The 16,794-nt window shown below is 42.6% G+C and overlaps 1 protein-coding gene across 1 annotated transcript in view; it reads left to right on the plus strand.

Annotated features, from left to right (window-relative positions):
• Nucleotides 1-16,794, plus strand: part of DDRGK1 (DDRGK domain containing 1) — a 642,973-nt gene that overhangs the window by 472,543 nt on the left and 153,636 nt on the right. The gene's annotated exons all lie outside the window — the stretch shown is intronic.

Raw genomic sequence — 16,794 nt, forward strand, 5'->3', positions numbered from 1 at the left:
CCTACCCATTATCGTTTCTATCTTCATTAACCCCATCCCCTGACCACTTCCCATCTCTTTTCAGATTGTCGTGTTCCGTCCCTCTTTCACTCTTCTCTTCCTGTTTGTTCATCCCGAATTACACATCAAATAATAATTATGCTTTAACCAAGAATTAGACTTTAAGTGAGAATTAGTCTTTAAACAAGCTCTTCCATGAGCATCTTCCATCAGCTTATATGTTAAACAACAATTTGACTTCAAAAAATAATTCGACTTTAAACAATAATTTCGCATTATATAAGAATTTGACTTTACACAAACTTTTCCATGAGTCTCGATTTCAAACAATAATTCGACTTTAAACAAGAATTTCGCATTAAATAAGAATTTGACTTTACACAAGTTCTTCCATGAGCCTAGACTTCAAACAATAACTAGACTTTATACAAGAATTAGTCTTTGCACAAGTTTTTCCATGAGCCGAGACTAAAACTAAGAATTAGACTTTAAATTAGAATTAGAGTTTAAACAAGAATCGACTTTACACAAGATTTTCCATGAGCTGAGACTTCAAACAATAATTAGACTTTAAACAAGAATTAGACTTTACACAAGAACTAGACTTTACAAAAAACTCGACTTTACACAAACTATTCCATGAGCTGAGACTTCAAACAATAATTAGACTTTAACCAAGAATTAGACTTTAACCAATAATTAGTCTTTGCACAAGCTCTTCCATGAGCCGAGACTAAAACTAAGAATTAGACTTTAAATAAGGTCTTCCATGAGCCGAGACTAAAACTAAGAATTAGGCTTTAAGCAAGAATTAGACTTTAAATAAGAATTAGACTTTACACAAGCTCTTCCATGAGCCTAGACTAAAACTAAGAATTAGACTTTAAATAAGAATTAGACTTTACACAAGCTCTTCCATGAGCCGAGACTATAACTAAGAATTAGACTTTAAACAAGAATTAGACTTTACACAAGATTTTCCATGAGCCTAGACTAAAACTAAGAATTAGACTTTAAATAAGAATTAGACTTTACACAAGCTCTTCCATGAGCCTAGACTAAAACTAAGAATTAGACTTTAAATAAGAATTATACTTTACACAAGCTCTTCCATGAGCCTAGACTAAAACTAAGAATTAGACTTTAAATAAGAATTATACTTTACACAAGCTCTTCCATGAGCCTAGACTAAAACTAAGAATTAGACTTTAAAAAGAATTAGACTTTACACAAGCTCTTCCATGAGCCTAGACTAAAACTAAGAATTAGATGTTAACCCAGAATTATACTTTACACAAGCTCTTCCATGAGCCTAGACTAAAACTAAGAATTAGACGTTAACCAAGAATTAGACTTTACACAAGCTCTTCCATGAGCCTAGAATAAAACTAAGAATTAGACTTTAAACAAGAATGAGACTTTACACAAGATTTTCCATGAGCCCAGACTAAAACTAAGAATTAGACTTTAAACAAGAATTAGACTTTACACAAGCTCTTCCATGAGCCCAGACTAAAACTAAGAATTAGACGTTAACCCAGAATTAGACTTTACACAAGCTCTTCCATGAGCCTAGAATAAAACTAAGAATTAGACTTTAAACAAGAATGAGACTTTACACAAGATTTTCCATGAGCCTAGACTAAAACTAAGAATTAGACTTTAAACAAGAATTAGACTTTACACAAGCTCTTCCATGAGCCCAGACTAAAACTAAGAATTAGACGTTAACCCAGAATTAGACTTTACACAAGCTCTTCCATGAGCCTAGACTAAAATTAAGAATTAGACTTTAAACAAGAATTAGACTTTACACAAGCTCTTCCATGAGCCCAGACTAAAATTAAGAATTAGACTTTAAACAAGAATTAGACTTTACACAAGCTCTTCCATGAGCCTAGACTAAAACTAAGAATTAGACGTTAACCCAGAATTAGACTTTACACAAGCTCTTCCATGAGCCGAGACTAAAACTAAGAATTAGACTTTAAACAAGAATTAGTCTTTACACAAGATTTTCCATGAGCCGAGACTAAAACTAAGAATTAAACTTTAAATAAGAATTAGACTTTACACAAGCTCTTCCATGAGCCCAGACTAAAAGTAAGAATTAGACTTTACACAAGATTTTCCATGAGCCTAGACTTCAAACAATTAATTAGACTTCAAACAATTAATTAGACTTCAAACAATTTATTAGACTTCAAACAATTAATTAGAATTTAAAGAAGAATTCGTCTTTCCACAAACTCTTCCATGAGTCGAGACTTCAAACAATAATTACACTTTAAACAAGCTCTTCCATCAGCCGAGACTTCAAACAATAATTAGATTTCAAACAATAACTAGACTTTACATATGAATTTGACTTTAAACAATCTCTTCTTTCAACCTGGATTTTAAACAAGCTCTTTCATTAGACTCGACTTCAAACAATAATTTGACTTTAAACAAGCTCTTCCATGAGCCTAAAAATATATTGCTTTAGAGAAAACCTAAATGGACAAAGTTTGCCTCTAATACCACTTTCTGTCCCTTTATATGGATATTAATAATTTTTAGATTTTTTTTTTTTTTTTTTTTTAAGAGAAAACCTAAATGGACAAAGTTTGCCTTTAATACCACTTTCTGTCCCTTTATATGGATATTAATAATTTTTTTTTTTTTTAGAGAAAACCTAAATGGACAAAGTTTGCCTTTAATACCACTTTCTGTCCCTTTATATGGATATTAATAATTTTTTTTTTTTTTAGAGAAAACCTAAATGGACAAAGTTTGCCTTTAATACCACTTTCTGTCCCTTTATATGGATATTAATAATTTTTTTTTTTTTTTTTTTTTTTTTTAGAGAAAACCTAAATGGACAAAGTTTGCCTTTAATACCACTTTCTGTCCCTTTATATGGATTTTTTTTTTTTGAGAAAACCTAAATGGACAAAGTTTGCCTTTAATACCATTTTCTGTCCCTTTATATGGATTTTTTTTTGTTTTTTTTTTTGTTTTTTAGAGAAAACCTAAATGGACAAAGTTTGCCTTTAATACCACTTTCTGTCCCTTTATATGGATATTAATAAGATAAATCAAAATATTTCGGACAATGGTGAATATCGGAAGTATGTGAGGTATAAAAATTGCATGGTAAAATATTTAACCAATCATTGGCTGCTCTTTCAACAACATATTGTGACACATCTCATGAAGTACCATCCGCCATCTTGCGCTTTCCAGCCTGAGGAAATGTGGTGAGAGGATCCACCATGGATTCCAATCTTGTGGAGCTGTTCGCATCCATCGTCATGTTTTTAAAGCATGGCCGATGTGGAATTGCAGTTTTGGATGTTTAAAAAAAAATAGTGAGCACCCCCTTCGGAGGTAGCAATTAAAATAAACTACCCATTACTGCTAGTTCCTCCAAGCACATTACTGGGCCTTCGTCTCCAGACTTATGGATTTTTTTCAGCACAATATCCATTGTTTGTGCTCTTTGATATCTTCAATGAATGTATTTGCCCATCCTTTTCTCTTTTCCTATTCATCAAAGTTTTTATTCCACACGCGTAGCACGAAGTGGGGCTATGAAATAGGTTCACTCAGTCTGTCTATCTCTTTGTCTACAGTGACTGCAGACATCAGTCGATAATTGAGGAACTACTTAATCTTATATTTTGAACACTGCAGAACACAAATCGGAACACCAATCGGAACGTGAACCTGCAGTTTAGCAGTACTTTAGCTCTGAATTTGTTAAATTGTACAGAATCTCATCGCGAGTGCACATGCTCACAAAGGAGTGACATAAGTCTTATACTGTACGCTGTTTGCCTGTCTGGCAGTGAAACAAAATTGAAAATCCCTTCAAACAGGAAACTTACTGTTTTAAAGAACCTCATAAAGGACACAAACAACAGGTACAAAGAACTAATGCAACAACAAGGCAATGTAGTCAGGGCCCTTAGGGATATTTTGGTTCAAATTCTTCCAAAAGCATCAAATTTGGCGCAGATGTTGCCCATGCCATACTCTTTCGATTTTTGACGGGCGCCAAGGGCGGTATGATCCGGGGACCATACCGGTCCATCCCGCCATGTCACCTGACCTATGACGTCATAATTAGGATATGCATCCAATCACATGGCGTACTATAAGTGGTCAAAGTTCAAAATGAATCGATCGAAAAATGAAGGCAGGGATCCATTTTTAAGGTTTTCATAAAATCCAATATGGCCGCCAGGTCACATGACCTATGACGTCATATTTATGACATGTATACAATCATGTATACATGAACCCGGATCATGATCGCACAAAAATTAAACACAAGGATATGGCATACAGTTCATAAAACATCAAAATCTGTACCTTTGTAATTAGACTGATGAACTGCATATGCCTGAAAATTAGGAAATAGACATGTAAATATTTCCTCTAATTGTCAAAAATAAGGTCAGAGTTCGATTACCCAACCCAGAAACATAAAATGGTGAACCTCGCGTAAATCTTGACAAAAACTCAAAAACCAACATTTTTGACTCAAAAATGACCTTTAAGATGACCTTGAGGGTTGACCTTGACCTCGAATCATCAAAATAACATCATAATTGGATTCCTCGACCTCGAAAACCACTGAAAAATGGTATCATACATGATTCCAACCCTTTTTACTGATTTTCCTCTAATCTGGGTGGCGGCCATTTAGTATTTCGCCAATATGGGGCCCCCGGGGGGGGGGGCGCCCGTCTTGGCGCCCGTCAAAAATCGAAAGAGTATGGCATGGGCAACATCTGGGCCAAATTTGGTGCTTTTGGAAGAATTTGAACAAAACGGCCCCAAAATATCCCTAAGGGCCCTGACTAATGTAAAAGACTCTGCTATTGTACATCAACAGTGGTAAACTTGCGATTCAACAGTTTTTTTCTACAACCTTTAAAATCTTTATTTTATTTCAACAAGCCAAGGCTTTTCCCCTTTTATTACCGGCATGCTCCGACGTATCTTCCGACATATTCACAATCATTGGAATCTCCCGCGATGAAGCTAACTCCGAGGGCCTTTCACTCACTCACTCACTCACCACAGGCAGGTTGGTGGTCTTTCTGTCTTCTACCGACTTCTCTCCAGCCTTGCTCCCCCAGCTCTCTCTGTGCTCTGTCCCCCAAATATTCCTACAGATCGCACAAGATCTGCCAGTAACCCTATTATGGTGAAATTGCCAAAATCAAGACTCTCTGCTCACCTTCACTCTTTCATTCCCCTTTTCTCCCGCCTCTAGAACAAACTCCCTCACTCCCTTCAATCCCACTCCTCCCTCCAGGTCTTTAAAACAGCTGTTCACCACCATCTCTTATCTTCCCCCATCCAAAACCTTGATCTCTTCTACCCTCGTTAATTCACCCCAGATCCACTTTTTTTTTGTGGAAATACCGACTTATTTCTTTCCTGGAAGTTCCAGCAGTGTCCATGTGTTATATACTCTCCCCCACCCCCCGCCTTCCCATGCCTCCCCCCCCCCCCACAGATCTTCCGTTGTCCCTGTTCTCTGCTGTTGTACTTATGTGCTTCCCTCTCTCTCCCCATCTTGTCTCCCGCTCCCTTTTTTGGATGTTTTGTGTGTCCGTTTTATTATTTTTTTGTGATCGATGTTAGCTCTTACACGAGCCTCGATCTTGTATACAAAAAACAACAACAATTGTATTATATACTTAAACACAGTTGTTGGGGAATATCGACCTTTAGACAAAATGTCGGCCTGTAGGAAATATAGATTGTGCTTGAAAACACAATGGAAGAGTTGAAAAGACCCTTCCCATGTCTTTTCCCTCAAGACTGTGTGGGGAAACCTGTTACATGAACTATCTAGTATTACAATTCTTTACCAATACGAAACTTTTGAAACATAATCTGCCCCAGAATGCTCGGCGCGCACGCGTTTCTACGTCATTTCTACAGCAGTCACGTTTCGCGTTACCACAGCAGTCATGGGGCACCCTCAAGTATATTGTGTGTGCGAAATAAGGATTGGTACCTAAATGACTCACATGGCTACGAAAAGAAGCCGAAAATACTTTGAAAAGTACCTGAAACAACGGACTGTGCATCTTAGGAATTATAGAACTACCTCAGCTCACCAAAAGGGGAGCTACCTGTACTGCAAACTCCCGACGATGCAGGCAGGGGCAAGGCCCGATTGGATGGAAGTATGCTACCTAAAGCCCCCAATGGATCACTACCAGTGAATGGACTTTGAACCTTGCGGGAATGCATCCTGCGAACATGGCAGGCTTGGTGATTTATTTAATGGATGCCTGCAATTGGAAAGACGATGCTGTACGTCATTACGATTGGAAGGACATATCTGGGGCTTGTGAATACACAAGTCTAAAATGATGATGTTTACTATTGATCATGTTGGGAAGGGATGGGGGAATGGTGGGAGCTGTAAGGGTTATTATTATTTATTATTTATAAATATATTTTTGTTTGGTTCTGCGGCCACAAAAGGAATTGTACTCGATTTTTGCATCTATTGCTGAAAGGAGAAATGTGTGTGTGTGTGTGTGTGTGTGTGTGTGTGTGTGTGTGTGTGTGTGTGTGTGTGTGTGTGTGTTGCCTCCATCACTGACTGTGGACGGAGGTTACATTTTCACTCCTGTTTGTCTGTCTGTCACTGAGCAGAATAACTCAAAAAGTTATGGACGGATTCAGATGAAACTTGATGGACAGGTTGGGTGTGTGACAAGGACGAATTAATTTGATCTTGGTGGAGATCCAGATCCAGCCTATCAGTGGATTACAATACGTAAACTGTACAGCCTGGTGGAGGAATGCGCTCTACCGAGGGTCGTTCAGTTGTTTATTGCTGCCTCTCGTTCATATTAACAGGAAATGGTACAAACTCGACAAAATCTCATCCACAGATATTTCTCATATTTCATGAATCCCATTTGCATTGAGGAGCACAACAATTATGGTCAACCACTGTGAAATTGCCACTCTTGTTTAAATGCTGAAAAATTATGTTAAGGCGATTTCACTTCCAGATTTCACCCCAGCAACCCCAGGTTACTTACCGGTTTAATTATCCACCTCATTATCCCAAATATATGAAGTTAATCAAATAAAATGGCAAAATCACAGTTAGCACCGTAATGACCAGATAAACAGAAATCATTTAATGGAAGAAACACAATCAAGTAAATAAAGGCTAGATAAATAAAAAGGATAGGAGGAATGATAAAAGAGATAAATCTGCAGCAGGAATAACACAACACCTGATTTATCACTCAAGGTACTAGAAAATTGTTGGCTATTTTGTTGAAATATTCATTTCTTTGGTTGGGATTGCTTTCACGTCAAATCAAAGAAGTGTAACGTCATCATGCCAGTTACAATGGATATCAGTCTTTCACTGCCATGGACGATTCATGCTTGCACTGGAGATGCGGTGGAAAGGTTTCATGTGATATCCACCAACTTGGCAGGAATAAGATGATGTAGGAATGAGATGATGCAGGTAAGATGTTTATGGAATTTGGGATAGAATGTTTGGCCTAACCCACCTTTTCAAGAGCTGACCTGTGAGTACAATGTGGGGGTTTATATAGGTGCGCATCTTGCAAAGATGATGGAAAACTCTTTTGCACTTGATTTGCTCCAGGTTATTTGGCCCAATGGCTACAGTTTTACTTTGAGCAATGTTTCATCTCCATAACAACGTCTGTAGGAGTTTCCAAAACCCCACTGCTATCTCATGTTTTTGAGGCCACGTTGACTCAAGGACAACAAATGTTACATTAAAGTCACTACCGGGTAGCCGGTAGAGTAAGGCTGCCATGTGATGAAATGGCTGAAATGTCAAGAATGTCACCACACTCCCCTTCCTTACCCACAATATTCATTACTTCCATTAATCCTTCCTAACCCTACCGTCTTACTTGTAGGTTGTCGTGTTTCTTTTCCTCTTCGTTCATTCTCTTGCTTATAATGTCCAAGAGTGTCCCAACAGTGTCACTGTCAGTTCATACACTCCACCACCTTGTTCTTCTATGACCGTCGATCTTCTAATCTAGAGAGAGAAAGAAAAAAAAGACTCCAAAAAGATGATCACGTTCCAAAAGGAGCTCCACATTATTAGCCCTCGTAGCTTTGCTGCTACAACAGCCTCCACTATTCTGGAATGGCTTTCCACTCGATGTTGGAACATTGCTGCGGGGATTTGCTTCCATTCAGCCACAAGAACATTAGTGAGATCGGGCACTGATGTTGGGCGATTAGGCCTGGTTCACAGTCGGCGTTCCAATTCATCCCAAATGTGTTAGATGGGGTTGAGGTCAGGGCTCTGTGCAGGCCAGTCAAGTTCTTCCACACCGATCTCGACAAACCATTTCTGTATGGACTTTGCTTTATGCACGGGGGCATTGCCATTCTGAAACAGGAAAGGGCCTTCCCCAAACTGTTGCCACAAAGTTGGAAGCACACAATCGTCTAGAATGTCATTGTATGCTGTAGCGTTAAGATTTCCCTTCACTGGAACTAAGGGGCCCAGCCCGAACCATGAAAAACAGCCCCAGACCATTATTCCTCCTCCACCCAACTTTACAGTTGGCACTATGCATTCGGGCAGGTAGCGTTCTCCTGGCATCCGCCAAACCCAGATTCGTCCGTCAAACTGTCAGATGGTGAAGCGTGATTCATTACTCCAGTGAACGTGTTTCCACTGTTTCAGAGTCCAATGGCGAAGAGCTTTACACCACTCCAGCCGACGCGTGGCATTGCGCATGGTGATCTTAGGCTTGTGTGCGACTGTTCGGCCATGGAAACCCATTTCATCAAGCTCCCGCCGAACAGTTGTTGTGCTGATGTTGCTTCCAGAGGAAGTTTGGAACTCGGTAGTGAAGGAAAAGGAAAACTGATTAGGAAATGACTGATTAGAGTGCGTTATATTGCCTGGAGCAATGGTTGAAGGTAAACCTGCTGGTCAGCATGCTTGTGAGGTAAAGGCAGATGTGATTCTTCTTCTTTTATACCCAGTATGTGGATGTGGGTAGCAGATCACTGGCTGAGGGTGGGAGAGGAGGGGGAGAAGGCATGACAGTGCCGCCTGTATGTTAGAGTGGGAATTTGCAAGTTTGTCAGGGTGCTGGTGATAACTCGCCTCTTTTCACTAAAGTTATTTTAAGTCGATCAACTAACGCCAGCAGACGAGACATGCAGCTTCACGTTCATCCGAGGCACAGCACACTCATTGAGGCTTCATCCTGCACATCACGTACCAATCTGATGGTTTATAGTCAGGTTGGGATTCGAACCGAGACAAGAAAGCTCAAAGTCGCTTATCGAATCACAAATCCTTGTGAATATCACCTTCACTCGAACGTCAGGACTATCCAACCGATTCGTGAATGACTTGGTCCAAAAACCTTCCCCAGCGGATTCGAATTTTTTTTTTTTTGTATACAAGATCGAGGCTCGTGTAACAGCTAACATCAATCACACACACACAAAAAAAAACGGACACACAAAACATACAATAAAGGGAGATCTGTGGGAGGGCGAGGGCTTGGGGGGGAGGGCATGGGAAGGGAGGGGATGTGGGAGAGGTACAAAACACATGGACACTGCTAGAATTTCCTGGAAAGAAGTTGACATTTTAAAAAAGTGGATCTGGGGTGAATTAACGGGGGTAGAAAAGATCAAGGTTTTGGATGGGGGAAGATAAGAGATGGTGAAATGAAATAAATGTTGCTTCCGGGTTCGGTTGCGAGAGGACGCTGGCGTTGCATATTCGCCGCTTCTCCGACTGGATGGATGTACAGGGTCTGCTTCTACCTTTCTGACCTGACATCTCACACCTGTCCTGCCTTTTCACACCCGCACGTGCCGCGTGTTCTCCGGCTGGATAACGGAATCTGCTTTTGATGGTACGGAATACGGAATTCGAAAGGCCCGCTCCCGTTGATTGTGGCCGTGGCCTTGTTTGCCGGTGGCCTTGTGGCCTTGTTTGCCGCTGTGGTCTTGATTAGCGGCTGCAGTCGTTTGCCGCTGCGTTTGCCGCTGCGTTTGCCGCTTTGCCTCCTCGACCTTGGCCTCGTACTCGTCCCTTCGCTCCTGCCTGGCATGGCTCTGAAGTACTCCGCCGCAAGGCTTCTTCTGCTCAATACCCGCTCCACCCCATCATGCATCTCTGCCATCAAATCAAATGGACTCCTCCGACGACCCAGGTACATTCACCGTGGCTCCGGTCGCAAGTTTGTTTATTTGCAATCAGGTCACTCCATCCCCGTCCTCTGGTCGGCTCAGCGCACTCTCACTCTTCGTCCCAGCGCACCTGGTCACAGCAACCCACACGATCGCACCTCTTGCCTACGAACCCTGGCTAAATCACCTGAATTCATCCCTGCTGTTCAAAACAACATCAAGCTCACCCTGTTCAACACCCGGTCCCTCAACAATAAATGCCTCATCCTGAACGAATACATCCTGGATAACAAACTGGACTTTCTCTGTCTCACCGAAACCTGGCAACAACCTCTGGACTACTACACACTCAACCTCACCACACCCAATGGATATTCCTACGTCAATAAACCACGCTCGGAGGGCCGAGGTGGTGGAATTGCCGTTATCCACCGTCAAGACATCAAGACCAACCTCATCTCCATCTCATCTGCTCCATCATTTGAACACCTGGCTTTAAAACTCTCTGGTCACACGCAGTCAGTCATGGCTGTCGTCTACCGCCCTCCCAAACCACACCCATCATTCCTGTCTGACTTCTCCTACTTTCTGACCCAGCTATGTTCCCTCTCCCCCTCAATCCTCCTCCTTGGTGATTTCAATATCCACATGGACTCCACTGACTCCACAATAACCACTGACTTCACTGATTTACTCACCTGCTTTAACCTCACTCAACATGTCGACTTTCCTACCCATATCCGTGGTCACATTTTGGACCTTGTCTGCTCCACTGGATTAAATTTGCACCATCTCTATGGCTCCGACCTCACCCTCTCTGACCACTTAGCCATCACTCTGACCATCAACATCCCCGCCCCAACACCAAGACATTATCGCACAATCAACTTCCGTAAGCTAAACGCTCTTTCACCTACCTCATTCTCATCCACCCTCTCTGAAAAAATGTCCACTTCTCCCTTCATTGACCTCCACACCCCTTCCGACCTCACTGACTACTACAACCACACTCTCTCCTCCTGCCTTGACCAGCTTGCGCCTGTAAAAACCAAAACAGTTTCTTTCACCCATTCTGCTCCCTGGTTTACCCCTGAACTCCACCTGATGAAAACTCGTGCTCGCCAACTTGAAAGACTCCGCAATAAAACGGGTCTCACAGTTCACTCCCAAGCCTACAAGGACCACATACAACACTACAAAGATGCCCTCTCCCGCGCCCGCTCTGCCTACTACTCTCAAATTATCCACTCTGGCTCCGGAAACCCAAAAGCACTCTTCTCGACAATAAACAAACTCCTCCGCCCCCTGAACACCACCACCCAGTCATTCACAGTAGACAACTGCATCTCCTTCCTCTCTTTCTTCCAACGCAAAATTGACAACATCTACAACAGCTTGACCACCGCCGCACCCGCTCCCCCTCCAACCACCTGCCCCCCCTTGTCCTGCCATCCCCTGTCTCGGTTCTCCCCAATCTCTCCTACTGACCTCTCTGAACTCCTCATAGGAATGAAAACTGCCACCTGCACTCTTGACCCCATCCCCTCCAGCTTTGTCAAAGCCTCCCTCCCTGCTCTCTCTCCACTTATCATTGCAACAATAAACTCCTCCCTGTCTACAGGCATCGTCCCACCTTCCCTCAAAATTGCTGCTGTTACCCCCATTCTAAAAAAACCTGGTCTAAACCCTGACACCCTAAACAACTTCAGACCCATCTCCAACCTACCCTTTCTGTCAAAAGTTTTGGAACGCGCTGTAGCCACTCAACTCAAACATCATCTCTCTGCCAATAACTTGTATGAAACATTCCAATCCGGATTCCGCTCCAACCACAGTACTGAAACTGCTCTCCTCAAAATCACCAACGACCTTCTCCTCTCCTCTGACGCTGGCAACCTCAACATTCTCGTCCTCCTCGACCTCAGCGCTGCCTTTGACACCATCGATCACACTATCCTCCTCACCCGACTTGAATCCACCTTTAACGTCACCGGCACTGCCCTCTCTTGGATTAAATCATACCTCTCTGACAGATGCCAGTTCATCTCCATCAATAACTGCAAATCCCCCACTGCTCCCCTCCCCCAAGGTGTCCCCCAAGGTTCAGTTCTTGGCCCCCTCCTCTTCATCCTTTACCTGTCCCCGCTCGGTCACTTAATCCGCCGTCATGGTCTCCAATTCCACTGCTTCGCCGATGACATCCAGCTTTTCATCTCCACCAAGTCCGTCTCCACCGACACCCACTCTATCCTGACAAACTGCATCACTGAAATAAAATCCTGGCTTCAAATCAACTTCCTCAAGCTTAACTGTGATAAATCTGAAATAATCATCATTGGCCCAAAAACGCTCACAAAATCCACCCATAACTTTGCCCTCAACATCGACGGTATCCCAGTATCCACCTCCCCTCACATCCGGAATCTTGGCGTCATCTTTGACCAAACCCTTTCCTTCGACAAATACACTAAACAGATCACAAAGTCAGCCTTCTTTCACCTGAAAAGCATTGCCCGTCTCCGCTCATCCCTCTCCTCCACGGCTGCAGAAACCCTCATCCACGCCTTCATCACCTCCCGTCTGGACTACTGCAATAGCCTCCTCTATGGTTCACCCTCAAAAATCACCAATAAACTCCAATACATTCAGAACTCCGCTGCCCGTCTACTCACTCATTCCCGGACCCGTGACCACATCACCCCCGTCCTTTACAAGCTTCACTGGCTCCCCATCCCCCAGAGAATCCAGTACAAAATCCTCCTCTTGACATACAAAGCCCTCCATAACCTGGCCCCATCCTACCTGGCTGACCTCCTCTCCAGACACACTCCCACCCGCAACCTCCGCTCTGCTGGTACCAACCTCCTGACCCCCTCCATCCGGACCAAATTCAGATCCTGGGGGGACAGGGCCTTCTCCATCGCTGCTCCCACCCTCTGGAACTCACTACCTCACACCATCAGAGACTCCTCCTCACTCACCACATTCAAAACATCACTAAAGACCCACCTGTTCAACGCTGCATTCAACATTCAACCCACAGCATTTAACCCCTGACTATCTCTTCTCCTTCTCCCTCCTTTTGCTTTAAATATTTCCCTATTGATTCTTGTCTTGTCTTTTTGATTCTTGTCTTATATATATGCCGTATATCGCTGCTGTTTGTTTTCTTGATTCTTGTCTTTTTGCAATTGTTGTTTTCATGTATTGTTATGCATTATGTTTTCCACTCTGTCAAAGCGCCTTTGGGCTTCTGGAAAAGCGCTATACAAAATAAATGAATTATTATTAATTATTATTAAATGTCTGCGAAATAATCATTCCGAATATTTGTTACCATCCACAATACATTAATAATATTGGCTGTGTATCCACGTGTAAGAATGTCAACGTGTACATATCACTGGTTACATATGGGAAGGGATCCACCCCCTACCTCCCCATTACCTCTCACAGGGCCAATGCGAGCGATTCTGAATGGGCGAGAGGGGAAAGGCACATAAACAAACTTGAAGTTGCGTGCGTGCTTTTCACAGCTGTGCTCGTTCTCCGTGCCCCGGATCGTGCTCCTTCTCTACCCACGGACGCCTCGCCATATAGGGAAGCCTGCTTTGTTCACATTCCTGTCCGCATATGGTTTGTGTTAGTTGGCGAACAAGAATAAAAATAAGAATAGTCGGAATAGGGAGGTCCCGGCAAAGCGCCAACGTAAAGACACCAAAGACCAAAGCTGCATATTAGGCAACCGTAGAAAAATTCTCCAGACATTCTGGCGAAGGATTAAAACAAAATTCTCAACTTCTCCAATTCCGTTTTGTGTGCAATCCAATATGGCTCTGATACAGAACTTCAGTGGATATTTCATGGAAATGGTCGTTTGACCGAAAGCTGCACCTTATGATAACAAACAGTGCCTTCAGAAAGTATTCACACTCCTTAACTTGTTTCACATTTCGTTGTGTTACAGCCTGAATTTAAAATGGGTTATTTTGACAAAACCCCATAAAGTCAACGTGAATTTGTTTTTTTTAGAATTTTAAAAACAAAATAATTAAAAAAGAAAACGTGAAATCTCTTCAGTCAATAAGTATTCAACCCTCTTGTTATGACACCCCAAATTAAGCTCAGGCGCATCCAATTTCCTTTGATCACCCATGAGATTTCTCGACAACTTGATTGGAGTCCACCTGTGGCCAATTCAATTGATTGGACATGATTTAGAAAGAAACACCTTCCTGTATAAGGTCCCACAGTTGACAGTGCATGGCAGAGCAAAAAAAAACTCCATATCATGAAGTCCAAGGAACTGTCCGTAGAATTCTGAGATAGAATTGTGAGGAGGCATAGATCTGGGGAAGAGTATGGCCAATGCGGACAATTTCTAAAATTTCGAGAACATATGGCCAATGCGGACAATGCCAAAACTCTAGAACAATTTCTAGAGTTTTAAAAGTTCCCAACAGTACTGTGAGCTCCGTCATTAGAAATGGAAAAAATATGCAACTATCCAGACACTTCCTAGAGCTGGATGTCCGACCAAACTGAGCAATCGGGCAAGAAGGACCTTGGTCAGGGACGTGACCAATAACCCAATGACCACTTTGACAGAACTACAGAGATCCTTACACTACAGATAACCTGCCGGAAGACCAACAGTCTCTGCAGCACTTCACAAATCTTGGCTTTATTGGAGAGTGACCAGACGGAAGCCATTCCTGAGAAAAAGGCACATGGCAGCACACCTGGAGTTTGCAAAAAGGCACATGGCAGCACACCTGGAGTTTGCAAAAAGGCACATGAAAGACTCTCAGACAACAACAACAACAACAACAGGCATTTTAAGGCCATTTTCCCTGCAAGAGCGGTGGTTAGCCTTGCGGTCCCCATGACAATGTTCTCCATTTTGCCCTATTTTCTGCATCTCCCCTTGTTAACCCCCTTGCCCGCATTTCTTCTTCCACCATCTTCAGCCAAGTCTTTCTCGGTCTTCCCCGTCCTCCACTTCCTTCTACATTCATTTCCATCACTCTTCTCAACCAGTCACTTTCATCCTTCCTCATCACATGACCAAACCATCTCAACCTGTTTCTCTTCACAGCATCCATCACAGGCTCTATTCCCATCATCTTTCGCAATTCATCATTTGTCTTCCTCTCTCTCAACGATACTCCGCACATCCGTCGAACCATTCGCATTTCCACCCTTTCCAGCCTTCGTTGCTGCTCTGCATTCATTACCCATGTCTCACTCCCATAAATCATAACACTTCTCACACATGCAGCAAGCAGCATACACCTTTCCCTTCAGCTTCAACGACACTCCCCTCCTCATCAGCACGCCACTCAGTTCCCGAAACTTCTTCCATGCACATCTCACTCGAGCAACCGTTGCCGAGTCTGATCCACCTTCTCCATTGAGCATGTCTCCTAGGTAACAAAATGTTTTCACACCTTCCAGCTTCACGCCATCTCCATGATCCAACTCAACATTTCCTCCATCTGCAGCTCCCTCTGTGCACACCTTACACTTGAATGTACACTGTACAGTCACGTGAAAAAGTAAGTACATCCCATGGAAAGTTTTGACTTTTTCAACATATTTCAACATACAGCTATTTGATCTTCATTTCAACAATATTGACAGATAAAGGTGATATAATATAACAAATATCATGAAACATTTACATTTTGGAGTCCATTGTATAATTTAAATAAACATAAATGCAAATTTCGCATGTGGAAAAAGTAAGTACACCCCGACATTTATCACTACTTCAAATACCTAAAATTAGAATCAGGTGCACCAGCTCAGGTCCAAATGATTAGAACATCGTTAGAGAGGATCTTGGAGGAACCTGTTTTATTTAAACCTCAGACATTTCGTTTGGTTTGCTTTTTGTTGTTGAAGTGTGCGGGGTCACCATGCCTAGATCAAAAGAGCTCTCTGAGGCCTTCAGAAAGAAGGTGAGAGATGCCTACGAGTCTGGGAAGGGATTTAAAAAGATCTCCAAACAATTTGAAATCAATCATTCGACTGTCCGGGAGATCATCTACAAGTGGAGAAGATTCCAAACAACTGCCAACTTGTTCAGGCCAAGCCGCTCCAGCAAGTTCAGCCCGAGAGCAGACCGCAAGATGCTGAAATAAGTCTCTAAGAACCCCAGAATGTCATCACGGGACCTACAGGTAGCTCTTGCCACTGTTGATGTCAAAGTGTACGAGTCTGCCATTAGAAAGAGGCTGCACAAATTTGATCTACATGGGAGGTGTGCCAGGAGGAAACATTTGCTGTCCAGAAAGAACATCAGGGCAAGACTAAAGTTTGCCAATGAACACCAAGGCAAAGACCAGCACTTCTGGAACAATGTGCTCTGGACAGATGAGTCAAAGGTAGAGCTATTTGGCCACAGTACCAGAAGACATGTTTGGCGAAAACCAAAGACAGCATTTGACCACAAGAACCTGATACCAACTCTAAAGCATGGTGGTGGAAATATTATGGTTTGGGGCAGCTTTGCTGCATCAGGGCCAGGGCAGCTCACCATCATAGAATCCACGATGAATTCTTCATTGTACCAGAGGGTGCTAGAGGATAATGTGA

This window comes from Myxine glutinosa, chromosome 3 (assembly GCF_964187855.1).
Source record: "Myxine glutinosa chromosome 3, kmMyxGlut1.1, whole genome shotgun sequence".
NCBI lineage: Eukaryota > Metazoa > Chordata > Myxini > Myxiniformes > Myxinidae > Myxine > Myxine glutinosa.